The following is an 18,525-nucleotide window of genomic DNA, read 5'->3' as shown; positions in this document are numbered from 1 at the left end:
ATCGGTTGAAAAATGTAGAAATTAGAGTAGAAAAACGAAATTTTAGAGAATTTTGGTTGAATTTCAAAATAAAAGATGTGAAGTTTTTGGTAAGTGGGACGTTGTGGAATAGGTAGGCAAAAGATGAACAGTTGAAAGTTGGAACGAGTTGAATCGGTTGAAAAATGTAGAAGTTAGAGCTGAAAAACGAAATTTTGTGGAAATTTGTCGGAATTTTTAACGTGAAAACGTGAAATTTTCGAATTTGGGAATTTTGGGAATGTCGAGAATCCTTCCGAATGTGATTAGAATGTGCTGAATGATGTGAATTTCAAATTGGAACGACGTAAATGTGAAATGTCGAATGTGCCATTAAGAATGAATGGGGAAAAATTTGTCGGAATTTGGGGAATTTTGCGGAAACGGAAAATTTTCGGAACGAGAAAAATGGAAGCGCTCGTCGCGTGAATATTTGGAATACGTGAAAAGTGGAATGGAGTGAATCGGATGAATTATGTGGAAGCTGAAACGTGTCAAAAAAGTGTGGAGAATAAAATAGAAGAATAATAATAATAATAATAATAGAGAATGGTGTAGAATAACATATGTGTGAAGGCCTTCGCCTTCACACAATAACTAGAATTTTGCAATTTCTGGAGAAATTGCGTGTGAAGGCGAAATGTATGAATAACTTTTTCGGGGAATGCTGCCGAATGATGTTGAAACGTGTTGAATTACTTGAGAAATGTAGAATATTTGGAGAATTTGTGGTGAATTTCAAAATTGAAAGTTTGGAATATTTGGTAAGTGGGAAGTTGTGGAATAGGTAGGCAAAAGATGAACAGTTGAAAGTTGGAATGGGTTGAATCGGTTGAAAAATGTAGAAATTAGAGTAGAAAAACGAAATTTTGGAGAATTTGGTTGAATTTCGAATTTGGAATTTTTGGTAAGTGGGAAGTTGTGGAATAGGTAGGCAAAAGATGTACAGTTGAAAGTTGGAACGGGTTGAATCAGTTAAAAAATGTAGAAGTTAGAGCAAATGTTGAATCCCCATAGAGAATGAATGGGAAAATAAAAAAAAGCAATTGCGCCAAAATCTTTCTAAATTTGGAACAAAACAAAAAAAACGGCCTCAGGAGATTCACTTTTGGGGTAAAAATGTTGAAACGGGTTAAATCAGACAAAAAACGAAAAAGTTAGCGCAAATGTAGCTATTTGGGCCACTCAGTGTTGAAATAAGGTCACTTCCGGTTTGATTCGGGTCACTTCCGGTCTATTTGGGGTCACTTCCGGTTTATTTGGGTCACTTCCGGTTTAATTTGGGTCACTTCCGGTTCGTCTGAGGTCACTTCCGGTTTATTAGGGGTCACTTCCGGTCTAAAAAGGTCACTTCCGGTTCATTTGGGGTCACTTCCGGTTTGATTTAGGGTCACTTCCGGTTTACCAGAGGTCACTTCCGGTCTATTTGGGGTCACTTCCGGTTTATTTGGGTCACTTCCGGTTTAATTTGGGTCACTTCCGGTTCGTCTGAGGTCACTTCCTGTTTATTAGGGGTCATTTCCGGTCTAAAAAGGTCACTTCCGGTACGTTTGGGGTCACTTCCGGTTTGATTTGGGGTCACTTCCGGTTTACCTGAGGTCACTTCCGGTCTATTTGGGGTCACTTTCGGTTTGATTTGGGGCACTTCCGGTTCATTTTGGGTTCATTGGGGGCACTTGAGGGTCAATCCAAGATGGCCGCCACACTGGAATTGGGGGTCAAGGGTTGAATGTGTAAGCGTAGTGGAAGTGGGGGTGAATGGGAGTGAATGTGGGAAGCATAAGGTGAATGCATTTGGAATGGGTTGAATCGGTCGAAAAATGTAGAAATTAGAGTAGAAAAACGAAATTTTAGAGAATTTTGGTTGAATTTCAAATTTGAGAATTTGGAATTTTTGGTAAGTGGGAAGTTGTGGAATAGGTAGGCAAAAGATGAACAGTTGAAAGTTGGAATGGGTTGAATCGGTTGAAAAATGTAGAAATTAGAGTGGAATAACGGAATTAGAGAGAATTTTGGTTGAATTTCAAATTTGAAAATTTGGAATTTTTAGTAAATGGGAAGTTGTGGAATAGGTAGGCAAAAGATGAACAGTTGGAATGGGTTGAATCGGTTGAAAAATGTAGAAGTTAGAGGTGAAAAACGAAATTTTGTGAAATGTCGAATGTGCCATTAAGAATGGATGGGGAAAAATTTGTCGGAATTTTGGGAATTTTGCGGAATCGGAAAATTTTCGGAATGAGAAAAATACAAGCGCTCATGTCGTGAATATTTGGAATACGTGAAAAGTGGAATGGAGTGAATCGGATGAATTATGTGAAAGATGAAACGGGACAAAAAAGTGGCGGGAATAAAATAGAATAATAATAATAACTAGAATTTTGCAATTTCTGGAGAAATTGCGTGTGAAGGCGAAATGTATGAATAACTTTTTCGGGGAATGCTGCCGAACGATGTTGAAACGTGTTGAATTACTTGAGAAATGTAGAATATTTGGAGAATTTGTGGTGAATTTCAAAATTGAAAGTTTGGAATATTTGGTAAGTGGGAAGTTGTGGAATAGGTAGGCAAAAGATGAACAGTTGAAAGTTGGAATGGGTTGAATCGGTTGAAAAAAGTAGAAATTAGAGTAGAAAAACGAAATTTTGGAGAATTTGGTTGAATTTCAAATTTGGAATTTTTGGTAAGTGGGAAGTTGTGGAATAGGTAGGCAAAAGATGTACAGTTGAAAGTTGGAACGGGTTGAATCAGTTAAAAAATGTAGAAGTTAGAGCAAATGTTGAATCCCCATAGAGAATGAATGGGAAAATAAAAAAAAGAAATTGCGCCTAAATCTTTCTAAATTTGGAACAAAACAAAAAAAACGGCCTCAGGAGGTTCACTTTTGGGGTAAAAATGTTGAAACGGGTTAAATCCGACAAAAAACGAAAAAGTTAGCGCAAATGTAGCTATTTGGGCCACTCAGTGTTGAAATAAGGTCACTTCCGGTTTGATTCGGGTCACTTCCGGTCTAGTTTGGGTCACTTCCGGTTTATTTGGGTCACTTCCGGTTTAAAACAGGTCACTTCCGGTTTAGCTGAGGTCACTTCCGGTTTATTTGGGGTCATTTCCGGTCTAAAAAGGTCACTTCCGGTTCATTTGGGGTCACTTCCGGTTTGATTTGGGGTCACTTCCGGTTTACCAGAAGTCACTTCTGGTCTATTTGGGGTCACTTCCGGTCTATTTGGGGTCACTTCCGGTTTATTTGGACCACTTCCGGTTTAATTTGGGTCACTTCCGGTTCGTCTGAGGTCACTTCCGGTTTATTAGGGGTCATTTCCGGTCTAAAAAGGTCACTTCCGGTACATTTGGGGTCACTTCCGGTTTGATTTGGGGTCACTTCCGGTTTACCTGAGGTCACTTCCGGTCTAATTGGGGTCACTTCCGGTCTATTTGGGGCACTTCCGGTTCATTCTGGGTTCATTGGTGGCACTTCAGGGTCATCCAAGATGGCCGCCACACTGGAATTGGGGGTCAAGGGTTGAATTGTGTAAGCATAGTGGAAGTGGGGGTGAATGGGAGTGAATGTGGGAAGCATAGTGGAAGTGGGGGTGAATGGGAGTGAATGTGGGAAGCATAAGGTGAATAAGGGGAATAAATGTGGAATGGGTTGAATCGGTCGAAAAATGTAGAAATTAGAGTAGAAAAACGAAATTTTAGAGAATTTTGGTTGAATTTCAAATTTGAGAATTTGGAATTTTTGGTAAGTGGGAAGTTGTGGAATAGGTAGGCAAAAGATGAACAGTTGAAAGTTGGAATGGGTTGAATCGGTTGAAAAATGTAGAAAGTAGAGTGGAATAACGGAATTTTAGAGAATTTTGGTTGAATTTCAAATTTGAAAATTTGGAATTTTTGGTAAGTGGGAAGTTGTGGAATAGGTAGGCAAAAAATGAACAGTTGAAAGTTGGAATGGGTTGAATCGGTTGAAAAATGTAGAAGTTAGAGGTGAAAAACGAAATTTTGTGAAATGTCGAATGTGCCATTAAGAATGGATGGGGAAAAATTTGTCGGAATTTTGGGAATTTTGCGGAATCGGAAAATTTTCGGAATGAGAAAAATACAAGCCACCCTTTCCTGAATATTTGGAATACGTGAAAAGTGGAATGGAGTGAATCGGATGAATTTTGTGAAAGAAGAAGCGGGACAGAAAAGTGAGGAGAATAAAATAGAAGAATAATAATAACTAGAATTTTGCAATTTCTGGAGAAATTGCGTGTGAAGGCGAAATGTATGAATAACTTTTTCGGGGAATGCTGCCGAACGATGTTGAAACGTGTTGAATTACTTGAGAAATGTAGAATATTTGGAGAATTTGTGGTGAATTTCAAAATTGAAAGTTTGGAATATTTGGTAAGTGGGAAGTTGTGGAATAGGTAGGCAAAAGATGAACAGTTGAAAGTTGGAATGGGTTGAATCGGTTGAAAAAAGTAGAAATTAGAGTAGAAAAACGAAATTTTGGAGAATTTGGTTGAATTTCAAATTTGGAATTTTTGGTAAGTGGGAAGTTGTGGAATAGGTAGGCAAAAGATGTACAGTTGAAAGTTGGAACGGGTTGAATCAGTTAAAAAATGTAGAAGTTAGAGCAAATGTTGAATCCCCATAGAGAATGAATGGGAAAATAAAAAAAAGAAATTGCGCCTAAATCTTTCTAAATTTGGAACAAAACAAAAAAAACGGCCTCAGGAGGTTCACTTTTGGGGTAAAAATGTTGAAACGGGTTAAATCCGACAAAAAACGAAAAAGTTAGCGCAAATGTAGCTATTTGGGCCACTCAGTGTTGAAATAAGGTCACTTCCGGTTTGATTCGGGTCACTTCCGGTCTAGTTTGGGTCACTTCCGGTTTATTTGGGTCACTTCCGGTTTAAAACAGGTCACTTCCGGTTTAGCTGAGGTCACTTCCGGTTTATTTGGGGTCATTTCCGGTCTAAAAAGGTCACTTCCGGTTCATTTGGGGTCACTTCCGGTTTGATTTGGGGTCACTTCCGGTTTACCAGAAGTCACTTCTGGTCTATTTGGGGTCACTTCCGGTCTATTTGGGGTCACTTCCGGTTTATTTGGACCACTTCCGGTTTAATTTGGGTCACTTCCGGTTCGTCTGAGGTCACTTCCGGTTTATTAGGGGTCATTTCCGGTCTAAAAAGGTCACTTCCGGTACATTTGGGGTCACTTCCGGTTTGATTTGGGGTCACTTCCGGTTTACCTGAGGTCACTTCCGGTCTAATTGGGGTCACTTCCGGTCTATTTGGGGCACTTCCGGTTCATTCTGGGTTCATTGGTGGCACTTCAGGGTCATCCAAGATGGCCGCCACACTGGAATTGGGGGTCAAGGGTTGAATTGTGTAAGCATAGTGGAAGTGGGGGTGAATGGGAGTGAATGTGGGAAGCATAGTGGAAGTGGGGGTGAATGGGAGTGAATGTGGGAAGCATAAGGTGAATAAGGGGAATAAATGTGGAATGGGTTGAATCGGTCGAAAAATGTAGAAATTAGAGTAGAAAAACGAAATTTTAGAGAATTTTGGTTGAATTTCAAATTTGAGAATTTGGAATTTTTGGTAAGTGGGAAGTTGTGGAATAGGTAGGCAAAAAATGAACAGTTGAAAGTTGGAATGGGTTGAATCGGTTGAAAAATGTAGAAAGTAGAGTGGAATAACGGAATTTTAGAGAATTTTGGTTGAATTTCAAATTTGAAAATTTGGAATTTTTGGTAAGTGGGAAGTTGTGGAATAGGTAGGCAAAAAATGAACAGTTGAAAGTTGGAATGGGTTGAATCGGTTGAAAAATGTAGAAGTTAGAGGTGAAAAACGAAATTTTGTGAAATGTCGAATGTGCCATTAAGAATGGATGGGGAAAAATTTGTCGGAATTTTGGGAATTTTGCGGAATCGGAAAATTTTCGGAATGAGAAAAATACAAGCCACCCTTTCCTGAATATTTGGAATACGTGAAAAGTGGAATGGAGTGAATCGGATGAATTTTGTGAAAGAAGAAGCGGGACAGAAAAGTGAGGAGAATAAAATAGAAGAATAATAATAATAATAATAATAACTAGAATTTTGCAATTTCTGGAGAAATTGCGTGTGAAGGCGAAATGTATGAATAACTTTTTCGGGGAATGCTGCCGAACGATGTTGAAACGTGTTGAATTACTTGAGAAATGTAGAATATTTGGAGAATTTGTAGTGAATTTCAAAATTGAAAGTTTGGAATATTTGGTAAGTGGGAAGTTGTGGAATAGGTAGGCAAAAGATGAACAGTTGAAAGTTGGAATGGGTTGAATCGGTTGAAAAATGTAGAAATTAGAGTAGAAAAACGAAATTTTGGAGAAATTGGTTGAATTTCGAATTTTTGGTAAGTGGGAAGTTGTGGAATAGGTAGGCAAAAGATGTACAGTTGAAAGTTGGAACGGGTTGAATCAGTTAAAAAATGTAGAAGTTAGAGCAAATGTTGAATCCCCATAGAGAATGAATGGGAAAATAAAAAAAAGCAATTGCGCCAAAATCTTTCTAAATTTGGAACAAAACAAAAAAAAACAGCCTCAGGAGGTTCACTTTTGGGGTAAAAATGTTGAAACGGGTTAAATCGGACAAAAAACGAAGACATTAGAGCAAATGTAGCTATTTGGGGCACTTAGTGTTGAAATAAGGTCCTTTCCGGCTTGATTCGGGTCATTTCCGGTCTAATTTGGGCCACTTCCGGTTTATTTGGGACACTTCCGGTTTAATACAGGTCACTTCCGGTTTAGCTGAGGTCACTTCCGGTTTATTTGGGGTCACTTCCGGTCTAAAAAGGTCACTTCCGGTTCATTTGGGGTCACTTCCGGTTTGATTTGGGGTCACTTCCGGTTTACCAGAGGTCACTTCCGGTCTATTTGGGGTCACTTCCGGTTTGATTGGGTCACTTCCGGTTTATTTGGGTCACTTCCGGTTCGTCTGAGGTCACTTCCGGTTTATAAGGGGTCATTTCCGGTCTAAAAAGGTCACTTCCGGTACATTTGGGGTCACTTCCGGTTTGATTTGGGGTCACTTCCGGTTTACCTGAGGTCACTTCCGGTCTATTTGGGGTCACTTTCGGTTTGATTTGGGCCACTTCCGGTTCATTCTGGGTTCATTGGTGGCACTTCAGGGTCATCCAAGATGGCCGCCACACTGGAATTGGGGGTCAAGGGTTGAATTGTGTAAGCATAGTGGAAGTGGGGGTGAATGGGAGTGAATGTGGGAAGAATAAGGTGAATTAAGTGAATAAATTTGGAATGGGTTGAATCTGTTGAAAAATGTAGAAATGAGAAGGGAAAAAGGAATTGGGTGTGAATTTCAAAATAAAAGATGTGAAGTTTTTGGTAAGTGGGAAGTTGTGGAATAGGTAGAAAAATGATGAACAGTTGAAAGTTGGAATGGGTTGAATCGGTTGAAAAATGTAGAAATGAGAAGGAGAAACGGAAATATTGGAGAATTGGGTGTGAATTTCAAAATAAAAGATGTGAAGTTTTTGGTAAGTGGGAAGTTGTGGAATAGGTAGAAAAATGATGAACAGTTGAAAGTTGGAATGGGTTGAATCGGTTGAAAAATGTAGAAATGAGAAGGGAAAAGGAATTGGGTGTGAATTTCAAAATAAAAGATGTGAAGCTTTTGGTAAGTGGGAAGTTGTGGAATCAGTAGAAAAATAATGAACAGTTGAAAGTTGGAATGGGTTGAATCGGTTGAAAAATGTAGAAATTAGAGTAGAAAAACGAAATTTTAGAGAATTTTGGTTGAATTTCAAAATAAAAGATGTGAAGTTTTTGGTAAGTGGGACGTTGTGGAATAGGTAGGCAAAAGATGAACAGTTGAAAGTTGGAACGAGTTGAATCGGTTGAAAAATGTAGAAGTTAGAGGTGAAAAACGAAATTTTGTGAAAATTTGTCGGAATTTTTAACGTGAAAACGTGAAATTTTCGAATTTGGGAATTTTGGGAATGTCGAGAATCCTTCCGAATGTGATTAGAATGTGCTGAATGATGTGAATTTCAAATTGGAACGACGTAAATGTGAAATGTCGAATGTGCCATTAAGAATGAATGGGGAAAAATTTGTCGGAATTTTGGGAATTTTGCGGAATCGGAAAATTTTCGGAACGAGCAAAATACAAGCGCTCGTCGCGTGAATATTTGGAATACGTGAAAAGTGGAATGGAGTGAATCGGATGAATTATGTGGAAGATGAAACGTGTCAAAAAAGTGTGGAGAAACGTAGAGAATAATAATAATAATAATAATAGAGAATGGTGTAGAATAACATATGTGTGAAGGCCTTCGCCTTCACACAATAAAGTGAATGGAGTAGAATAACATATGTGTGAAGGCCTTCGCCTTCACACAATAACTAGAATTTTGCAATTTCTGGAGAAATTGCGTGTGAAGGCGAAATGTATGAATAACTTTTTCGGGGAATGCTGCCGAACGATGTTGAAACGTGTTGAATTACTTGAGAAATGTAGAATATTTGGAGAATTTGTGGTGAATTTCAAAATTGAAAGTTTGGAATATTTGGTAAGTGGGAAGTTGTGGAATAGGTAGGCAAAAGATGAACAGTTGAAAGTTGGAATGGGTTGAATCGGTAGAAAAATGTAGAAGTTAGAGTAGAAAAACGAAATTTTGGAGAATTTGGTTGAATTTTAAATTTGGAATTGTTGGTAAGTGGGAAGTTGTGGAATAGGTAGGCAAAAGATGAACAGTTGAAAGTTGGAACGGGTTGAATCAGTTAAAAAATGTAGAAGTTAGAGCAAATGTTGAATCCCCATAGAGAATGAATGGGAAAATAAAAAAAAGCAATTGCGCCAAAATCTTTCTAAATTTGGAACAAAACCAAAAAAAACGGCCTCAGGAGGTTCACTTTTGGGGTAAAAATGTTGAAACGGGTTAAATCGGACAAAAAACGAAGACGTTAGCGCAAATGTAGCTATATGGGGCACTTAGTGTTGAAATAAGGTCACTTCCGGCTTGATTCGGGTCATTTCCGGTCTAATTTGGGTCACTTCCGGTTTATTTGGGTCACTTCCGGTTTAAAACAGGTCACTTCCGGTTTATTTGGGGTCATTTCCGGTCTAAAAGGGTAACTTCCGGTTCATTTGGGGTCACTTCCGGTTTGATTTGGGGTCACTTCCGGTTTACCAGAGGTCACTTCCGGTCTATTTGGGGTCACTTCCGGTCTATTTGGGGTCACTTCCGGTTTATTTGGGTCACTTCCGGTTTAAAACAGGTCACTTCCGGTTTAGCTGAGGTCACTTCCGGTTTATTTGGGGTCATTTCCGGTCTAAAAAGGTAACTTCCGGTTCATTTTGGGTTACTTCCGGTTTGATTTGGGGTCACTTCCGGTTTACCAGAGGTCACTTCCGGTCTATTTGGGGTCACTTCCGGTCTATTTGGGGTCACTTCCGGTTTATTTGGGTCACTTCCGGTTTAATTTGGGTCACTTCCGGTTCGTCTGAGGTCACTTCCGGTTTATTAGGGGTCATTTCCGGTCTAAAAAGGTCACTTCCAGTACATTTGGGGTCACTTCCGGTTTGATTTTGGGTCACTTCCGGTTTGATTTTGGGTCACTTCCGGTCTATTTGGGGTCACTTTCGGTTTGATTTGGGGCACTTCCGGTTCATTCTGGGTTCATTGGTGGCACTTCAGGGTCATCCAAGATGGCCGCCACACTGGAATTGGGGGTCAAGGGTTGAATTGTGTAAGCATAGTGGAAGTGGGGGTGAATGGGAGTGAATGTGGGAAGAATAAGGTGAATTAAGTGAATAAATTTGGAATGGGTTGAATCGGTTGAAAAATGTAGAAATGAGAAGGGAAAAAGGAATTGGGTGTGAATTTCAAAATAAAAGATGTGAAGTTTTTGGTAAGTGGGAAGTTGTGGAATAGGTAGAAAAATGATGAACAGTTGAAAGTTGGAATGGGTTGAATCGGTTGAAAAATGTAGAAATGAGAAGGGAAAAAGGAATTGGGTGGGAATTTCAAAATAAAAGATGTGAAGTTTTTGGGACGTGGGAAGTTGTGGAATAGGTAGAAAAATGATGAACAGTTGAAAGTTGGAACGGGTTGAATCGGTTGAAAAATGTAGAAATTAGAGTGGAATAACGGAATTTGAGAGAATTTTGGTTGAATTTCAAATTTGAAAATTTGGAATTTTTGGTAAGTGGGAAGTTGTGGAATAGGTAGGCAAAAGATGAACAGTTGAAAGTTGGAATGGGTTGAATCGGTTGAAAAATGTAGAAGTTAGAGGTGAAAAACGAAATTTTGTGAAATGTCGAATGTGCCATTAAGAATGGATGGGGAAAAATTTGTCGGAATTTTGGGAATTTTGCGGAATCGGAAAATTTTCGGAATGAGAAAAATACAAGCACCCCTTTCCTGAATATTTGGAATACGTGAAAAGTGGAATGGAGTGAATCGGATGAATTATGTGAAAGATGAAACGGGACAAAAAAGTGAGGAGAATAAAATAGAAGAATAATAATAACTAGAATTTTGCAATTTCTGGAGAAATTGCGTGTGAAGGCGAAATGTATGAATAACTTTTTCGGGGAATGCTGCCGAACGATGTTGAAACGTGTTGAATTACTTGAGAAATGTAGAATATTTGGAGAATTTGTGGTGAATTTCAAAATGGAAAGTTTCGAATATTTGGTAAGTGGGAAGTTGTGGAATAGGTAGGCAAAAGATGAACAGTTGAAAGTTGGAATGGGTTGAAAAATGTAGAAATTAGAGTAAAAAAAACAACATTTTGGAGAATTTGGTTGAATTTCAAATTTCGAATTTTTGGTAAGTGGGAAGTTGTGGAATAGGTAGGCAAAAGATGTACAGTTGAAAGTTGGAACGGGTTGAATCAGTTAAAAAATGTAGAAGTTAGAGCAAATGTTGAATCCCCATAGAGAATGAATGGGAAAATAAAAAAAAGCAATTGCGCCAAAATCTTTCTAAATTCCGAACAAAACAAAAAAAAACAGCCTCAGGAGATTCACTTTTGGGGTAAAAATGTTGAAACGGGTTAAATCGGACAAAAAACGAAGACGTTAGCGCAAATGTAGCTATTTGGGGCACTTAGTGTTGAAATAAGGTCACTTCCGGCTTGATTCGGGTCATTTCCGGTCTAATTTGGGTCACTTCCGGTTTATTTGGGTCACTTCCGGTTTAAAACAGGTCACTTCCGGTTTAGCTGAGGTCACTTCCGGTTTATTAGGGGTCATTTCCGGTCTAAAAAGATAACTTCCGGTTCATTTTGGGTCACTTCCGGTTTGATTTGGGGTCACTTCCGGTTTACCAGAGGTCACTTCCGGTCTATTTGGGGTCACTTCCGGTCTATTTGGGGTCACTTCCGGTTTATTTGGGTCACTTCCGGTTTAATTTGGGTCACTTCCGGTTCGTCTGAGGTCACTTCCGGTTTATTAGGGGTCATTTCCGGTCTAAAAAGGTCACTTCCGGTACATTTGGGGTCACTTCCGGTTTGATTTGGGGTCACTTCCGGTTTACCTGAGGTCACTTCCGGTCTATTTGGGGTCACTTTCGGTTTGATCTGGGGCACTTCCGGTTCATTTTGGGTTCATTGGGGGCACTTGAGGGTCAATCCAAGATGGCCGCCACACTGGAATTGGGGGTCAAGGGTTGAATGTGTAGGCGTAGTGGAAGTGGGGGTGAATGGGAGTGAATGTGGGAAGCATAAGGTGAATGCATTTGGAATGGGTTGAATCGGTTGAAAAATGTAGAAATTAGAGTGGAATAACGGAATTTGAGAGAATTTTGGTTGAATTTCAAATTTGAGAATTTGGAATTTTTGGTAAGTGGGAAGTTGTGGAATAGGTAGGCAAAAGATGAACAGTTGAAAGTTGGAATGGGTTGAATCGGTTGAAAAATGTAGAAGTTAGAGGTGAAACACAAAATTTTGTGAAATGTGGAATGTGCCATTAAGAATGGATAGGGAAAAATTTGTCGGAATTTTGGGAATCTTGCGGAATCGGAAAATTTTCGGAATGAGAAAAATACAAGCGCTCATGTCGTGAATATTTGGAATACGTGAAAAGTGGAATGGAGTGAATCGGATGAATTTTGTGGAAGAAGAAGCGGGACAAAAAAGTGGCGGGAATAAAATAGAATAATAATAATAACTAGAATTTTGCAATTTCTGGAGAAATTGCGTGTGAAGGCGAAATGTATGAATAACTTTTTCGGGGAATGCTGCCGAACGATGTTGAAACGTGTTGAATTACTTGAGAAATGTAGAATATTTGGAGAATTTGTGGTGAATTTCAAAATGGAAAGTTTCGAATATTTGGTAAGTGGGAAGTTGTGGAATAGGTAGGCAAAAGATGAACAGTTGAAAGTTGGAATGGGTTGAAAAATGTAGAAATTAGAGTAAAAAAAACAACATTTTGGAGAATTTGGTTGAATTTCAAATTTCGAATTTTTGGTAAGTGGGAAGTTGTGGAATAGGTAGGCAAAAGATGTACAGTTGAAAGTTGGAACGGGTTGAATCAGTTAAAAAATGTAGAAGTTAGAGCAAATGTTGAATCCCCATAGAGAATGAATGGGAAAATAAAAAAAAGCAATTGCGCCAAAATCTTTCTAAATTCCGAACAAAACAAAAAAAAACAGCCTCAGGAGATTCACTTTTGGGGTAAAAATGTTGAAACGGGTTAAATCGGACAAAAAACGAAGACGTTAGCGCAAATGTAGCTATTTGGGGCACTTAGTGTTGAAATAAGGTCACTTCCGGCTTGATTCGGGTCATTTCCGGTCTAATTTGGGTCACTTCCGGTTTATTTGGGTCACTTCCGGTTTAAAACAGGTCACTTCCGGTTTAGCTGAGGTCACTTCCGGTTTATTAGGGGTCATTTCCGGTCTAAAAAGATAACTTCCGGTTCATTTTGGGTCACTTCCGGTTTGATTTGGGGTCACTTCCGGTTTACCAGAGGTCACTTCCGGTCTATTTGGGGTCACTTCCGGTCTATTTGGGGTCACTTCCGGTTTATTTGGGTCACTTCCGGTTTAATTTGGGTCACTTCCGGTTCGTCTGAGGTCACTTCCGGTTTATTAGGGGTCATTTCCGGTCTAAAAAGGTCACTTCCGGTACATTTGGGGTCACTTCCGGTTTGATTTGGGGTCACTTCCGGTTTACCTGAGGTCACTTCCGGTCTATTTGGGGTCACTTTCGGTTTGATCTGGGGCACTTCCGGTTCATTTTGGGTTCATTGGGGGCACTTGAGGGTCAATCCAAGATGGCCGCCACACTGGAATTGGGGGTCAAGGGTTGAATGTGTAGGCGTAGTGGAAGTGGGGGTGAATGGGAGTGAATGTGGGAAGCATAAGGTGAATGCATTTGGAATGGGTTGAATCGGTTGAAAAATGTAGAAATTAGAGTGGAATAACGGAATTTGAGAGAATTTTGGTTGAATTTCAAATTTGAGAATTTGGAATTTTTGGTAAGTGGGAAGTTGTGGAATAGGTAGGCAAAAGATGAACAGTTGAAAGTTGGAATGGGTTGAATCAGTTAAAAAATGTAGAAGAACTAAACAAAGAAAAACGGCCTCAGGAGGTTCACTTTTGGGGTAAAAATGTTGAAACGGGTTAAATCGGACAAAAAACGAAAAAGTTAGCGCAAATGTAGCTATTTGGGCCATTTAGTGTTGAAATAAGGTCACTTCCGGTTTGATTCGGGTCACTTCCGGTCTAGTTTGGGTCACTTCCGGTTTATTTGGGTCACTTCCGGTTTAAAACAGGTCACTTCCGGTTTAGCTGAGGTCACTTCCGGTTTATTTGGGGTCATTTCCGGTCTAAAAAGGTCACTTCCGGTTCATTTGGGGTCACTTCCGGTTTGATTTGGGGTCACTTCCGGTTTACCTGAGGTCACTTCCGGTCTATTTGGGGTCACTTCCGGTCTATTTGGGGTCACTTCCGGTTTATTTGGGTCACTTCCGGTTTAATTTGGGTCACTTCCGGTTCGTCTGAGGTCACTTCCGGTTTATTAGGGGTCATTTCCGGTCTAAAAAGGTCACTTCTGGTACATTTGGGGTCACTTCCGGTTTGATTTGGGGTCACTTCCGGTTTACCTGAGGCCACTTCCGGTCTATTTGGGGTCACTTTCGGTTTGATTTGGGCCACTTCCGGTTCATTCTGGGTTCATTGGTGGCACTTCAGGGTCATCCAAGATGGCCGCCACACTGGAATTGGGGGTCAAGGGTTGAATTGTGTAAGCATAGTGGAAGTGGGGGTGAATGGGAGTGAATGTGGGAAGAATAAGGTGAATTAAGTGAATAAATTTGGAATGGGTTGAATCGGTTGAAAAATGTAGAAATGAGAAGGGAAAAAGGAATTGGGTGTGAATTTCAAAATAAAAGATGTGAAGTTTTTGGTAAGTGGGAAGTTGTGGAATAGGTAGAAAAATGATGAACAGTTGAAAGTTGGAATGGGTTGAATCGGTTGAAAAATGTAGAAATGAGAAGGGAAAAAGGAATTGGGTGGGAATTTCAAAATAAAAGATGTGAAGTTTTTGGGACGTGGGAAGTTGTGGAATAGGTAGAAAAATGATGAACAGTTGAAAGTTGGAATGGGTTGAATCGGTTGAAAAATGTAGAAATGACAAGGAGAAAAGGAAATATTGGAGAATTGGGTGTGAATTTCAAAATAAAAGATGTGAAGTTTTTGGTAAGTGGGAAGTTGTGGAATAGGTAGAAAAATGATGAACAGTTGAAAGTTGGAATGGGTTGAATCGGTTGAAAAATGTAGAAATGAGAAGGGAAAAGGAATTGGGTGTGAATTTCAAAATAAAAGATGTGAAGCTTTTGGTAAGTGGGAAGTTGTGGAATCAGTAGAAAAATAATGAACAGTTGAAAGTTGGAATGGGTTGAATCGGTTGAAAAATGTAGAAATTAGAGTAGAAAAACGAAATTTTAGAGAATTTTGGTTGAATTTCAAAATAAAAGATGTGAAGTTTTTGGTAAGTGGGACGTTGTGGAATAGGTAGGCAAAAGATGAACAGTTGAAAGTTGGAACGAGTTGAATCGGTTGAAAAATGTAGAAGTTAGAGGTTAAAAACGAAATTCTGTGAAAATTTGTCGGAATTTTTAACGTGAAAACGAGAAATTTTCGAATTTGGGAATTTTGGGAATGTCGAGAATCCTTCCGAATGTGATTAGAATGTGCTGAATGATGTGAATTTCAAATTGGAACGACGTAAATGTGAAATGTCGAATGTGCCATTAAGAATGAATGGGGAAAAATTTGTCGGAATTTTGGGAATTTTGCGGAATCGGAAAATTTTCGGAACGAGAAAAATATAAGCGCTCATGTCGTGAATATTTGGAATACGTGAAAAGTGGAATGGAGTGAATCGGATGAATTATGTGGAAGATGAAACGTGTCAAAAAAGTGTGGAGAATAAAAGAGAATAATAATAATAATAATAATAATAATAGAGAATGGTGTAGAATAACATATGTGTGAAGGCCTTCGCCTTCACACAATAATAATAATAATAGAGAATGGTGTAGAATAACATATGTGTGAAGGCCTTCGCCTTCACACAATAATAAAGTAAATGGAGTAGAATAACATATGTGTGAAGGCCTTCGCCTTCACACAATAAAGTAAATGGAGTAGAATAACATATGTGTGAAGGCCTTCGCCTTCACACAATAATAATAATAAAGTGAATGGAGTAGAATAACATATGTGTGAAGGCCTTCGCCTTCACACAATAAAGTAAATGGAGTAGAATAACATATGTGTGAAGGCCTTCGCCTTCACACAATAATAATAGAGAATGGTGTAGAATAACATATGTGTGAAGGCCTTCGCCTTCACACAATAATAATAATAGAGAATGGTGTAGAATAACATATGTGTGAAGGCCTTCGCCTTCACACAATAATAATAGAGAATGGTGTAGAATAACATATGTGTGAAGGCCTTCGCCTTCACACAATAATAGAGAATGGTGTAGAATAACATATGTGTGAAGGCCTTCGCCTTCACACAATAATAATAATAAAGTAAATGGAGTAGAATAACATATGTGTGAAGGCCTTCGCCTTCACACAATAAAGTGAATGGAGTAGAATAACATATGTGTGAAGGCCTTCGCCTTCACACAATAATAAAGTAAATGGAGTAGAATAACATATGTGTGAAGGCCTTCGCCTTCACACAATAATAATAATAAAGTAAATGGAGTAGAATAACATATGTGTGAAGGCCATCGCCTTCACACAATTATACCGTCTCTTAAAGAGAATTTTGTAATCATATACAGATAAAACCAAATGACAGTAAGACAATAAAAATGGAGGATCATAAAACATCAACACGCGCCAAAGCACTAGTTTTACAAGAGAAGAATCTTTCTAAACACCAGACAAAAATTTCCCAAAAAGTAAGAATATAGAAATAATTAAACTGACCGTGGGTCTGTAATTTGTTTCATTAAACCCAAATGACCTTTTACCATTTTACGTCATTTTTTTTCAGTTGCACATTTTACATTTTTAGATTTACTAGATGGTTACTAGAGGTTCCTAGATGTTTTTGTTCATCTGTCAACCGCTTGGTTGATACCCCAAGGCTACATGAAAAAAAATGAAGATTTGAAACTCAAAAGATAAGATTTGAAAATGAAAAATAAAGGATTTGAAAATATAAAACAGAAAAAAAATAAAACATCAAATTTCAAAATATCAATGAAATTGAAAATGAATAAATTAACCTAATATTAAATTAAAATGTCATTTATTCAAAATACCAAAGTGCATCAAAATTACATTCAACCTAAAAAAACGTTTCATACAGTTTTTTTATTTAAATATTGTTGTTCAAAATTCAAGCTTTACACATAGATTGGCAGTTTTATTTTTTGAAGTCCCAAATTTTTTACCCCAATTTAACTCAAGTTTGAAGCAAATAGCAGTGAGTAGAAAGTGCGACACACTCTGCTCACTTCCGAATATTATTCTCCCACACCAGAAGCAGAAAAAAATACTAACATCACATTCAGTTCAGCAGAGCAAGACAAAACAATCGGTAAGTCAGTTTCAAATTCGAGTTAGGGTAAAGTTAGGTTTCAAAAATGCAGCGTGTGGATGGATCTTACTTCTCGGGTTGGTGTTCTGTGCCTTCTTACTGAGACAAACAATGTAATGCGTGTAGCGTTGAGGCAGCATCATTTGGATGTTGTTTTTTAAGTCCAAAATGTGCCCAAACCAGACTTGAAGATGGAATGAAATGAGCTCATGATTGGCAGATGGAACAAAATGAGGTCATAACTGATGGAATGAAATGAGCTCATGATAGAACAATTTGCTCGCTTCCTTCTACAGTCTGAAAATTATGTATCTATTTACTTCCTCTTCCTGACCTTTTAAAAAAAAAAGATTGTCTTCAATACACACTAAATTTATGAAAATGTTTTCTATTCAGCATTGTGCAAAACATTGAATAGGACAGCATTCGTTTTGACGTGGTCCTAGGACGCTTTTGAAACTTCAGCAGCAATTATTTTTTAGAAGGCGTGTGGAAGCACTGTTAACAATGCAGGCGTACATTTATTAATCTTCAATCTTTATATTGCCTTTATCGATGCCCGTGTTGTGAACTTTGATGCTCTGTTGGATGGGATGACAACAGATAAAACAAAGGTGCCGAGTCAGCACAAATGAAACATTTGCAGAGTCAAAAGGGAAAATACATCGGCTTGAAAATAAAATAAGATGACCAAAAGCATATTGAATATTTTTTTAGTTTGATGGGAAACTACGCGCACACTTATCTGCAGAATCCACAAATGCAGAACTGTGAATATGTTAAAAGGGCATTCTCTTGCAAGATTACCGCCCACTTTAAGGACAGCAGGGACGCACGGAGCCTATGGCAGGGCATTCAGACCATCACGGACTACAAGCCCGCACCTCAGAGCTGTGAGGGCGACATCCGTCTGCTCAACGATCTTAACTGCTTCTTTGCTTCCTTCGACACTCAGAACAGCACTTGCCCGCTGAAAACCCATCCCCCTCCACACGAGCGGCCCCCGTGCCTCTCTGCCGATAGCGTGAGGAGGGCGCTTGCCGCTATCAACACCCGTAAGGCGGCGGGCCCTGACCACATCCCAGGTCGAGCGCTGAAGGACTGCGCTTGGGAGCTGACGGGTGTCTTCACGGACATTTCCCTGCACCAGGCCATCGTCCCTTCGTGTTTCAAGGCTGCCACCATCGTACCTGTGCCGAAGAAACCTGCTCCGTCCTGCTTCAATGACTACCGCCCCGTAGCACTGACGCCCATCATCATGAAGTGCTTTGAGCGGCTTGTCATGGAGCACATCAGATCCATTCTCCCCCCCACCAAAGACCCCTTCCAGTTTGCGTACCGAGCCAAACTGTCCTCTGAGGATGCCATCTGCTCTGCCCTCCATTCGGCCCTCACCCTGGAGAGAAGGGACTCGTATGTGAGATTGCTGTTTGTGGAC

The 18,525-nt window shown here is 39.2% G+C and overlaps 1 protein-coding gene across 1 annotated transcript in view; it reads right to left on the bottom strand.

Annotated features, from left to right (window-relative positions):
- LOC133143843 (uncharacterized) overlaps nucleotides 1-17,251 on the bottom strand; it is a 168,268-nt gene extending 151,017 nt beyond the window's left edge. The window contains exon 1 of the mRNA XM_061266033.1: nucleotides 17,158-17,251. The gene's annotated coding sequence lies outside the window, so the exon portion shown is untranslated. The remainder of the gene's footprint in view (nucleotides 1-17,157) is intronic.
- Between the last annotated feature and the right edge of the window lie 1,274 nt (nucleotides 17,252-18,525).

The sequence above is a fragment of the Syngnathus typhle genome, linkage group LG19, assembly GCF_033458585.1.
Source record: "Syngnathus typhle isolate RoL2023-S1 ecotype Sweden linkage group LG19, RoL_Styp_1.0, whole genome shotgun sequence".
Classification (NCBI taxonomy): domain Eukaryota; kingdom Metazoa; phylum Chordata; class Actinopteri; order Syngnathiformes; family Syngnathidae; genus Syngnathus; species Syngnathus typhle.
Note: the sequence above shows the minus strand (reverse complement) of the source record. Positions and strands in the feature narration are given on the sequence as shown.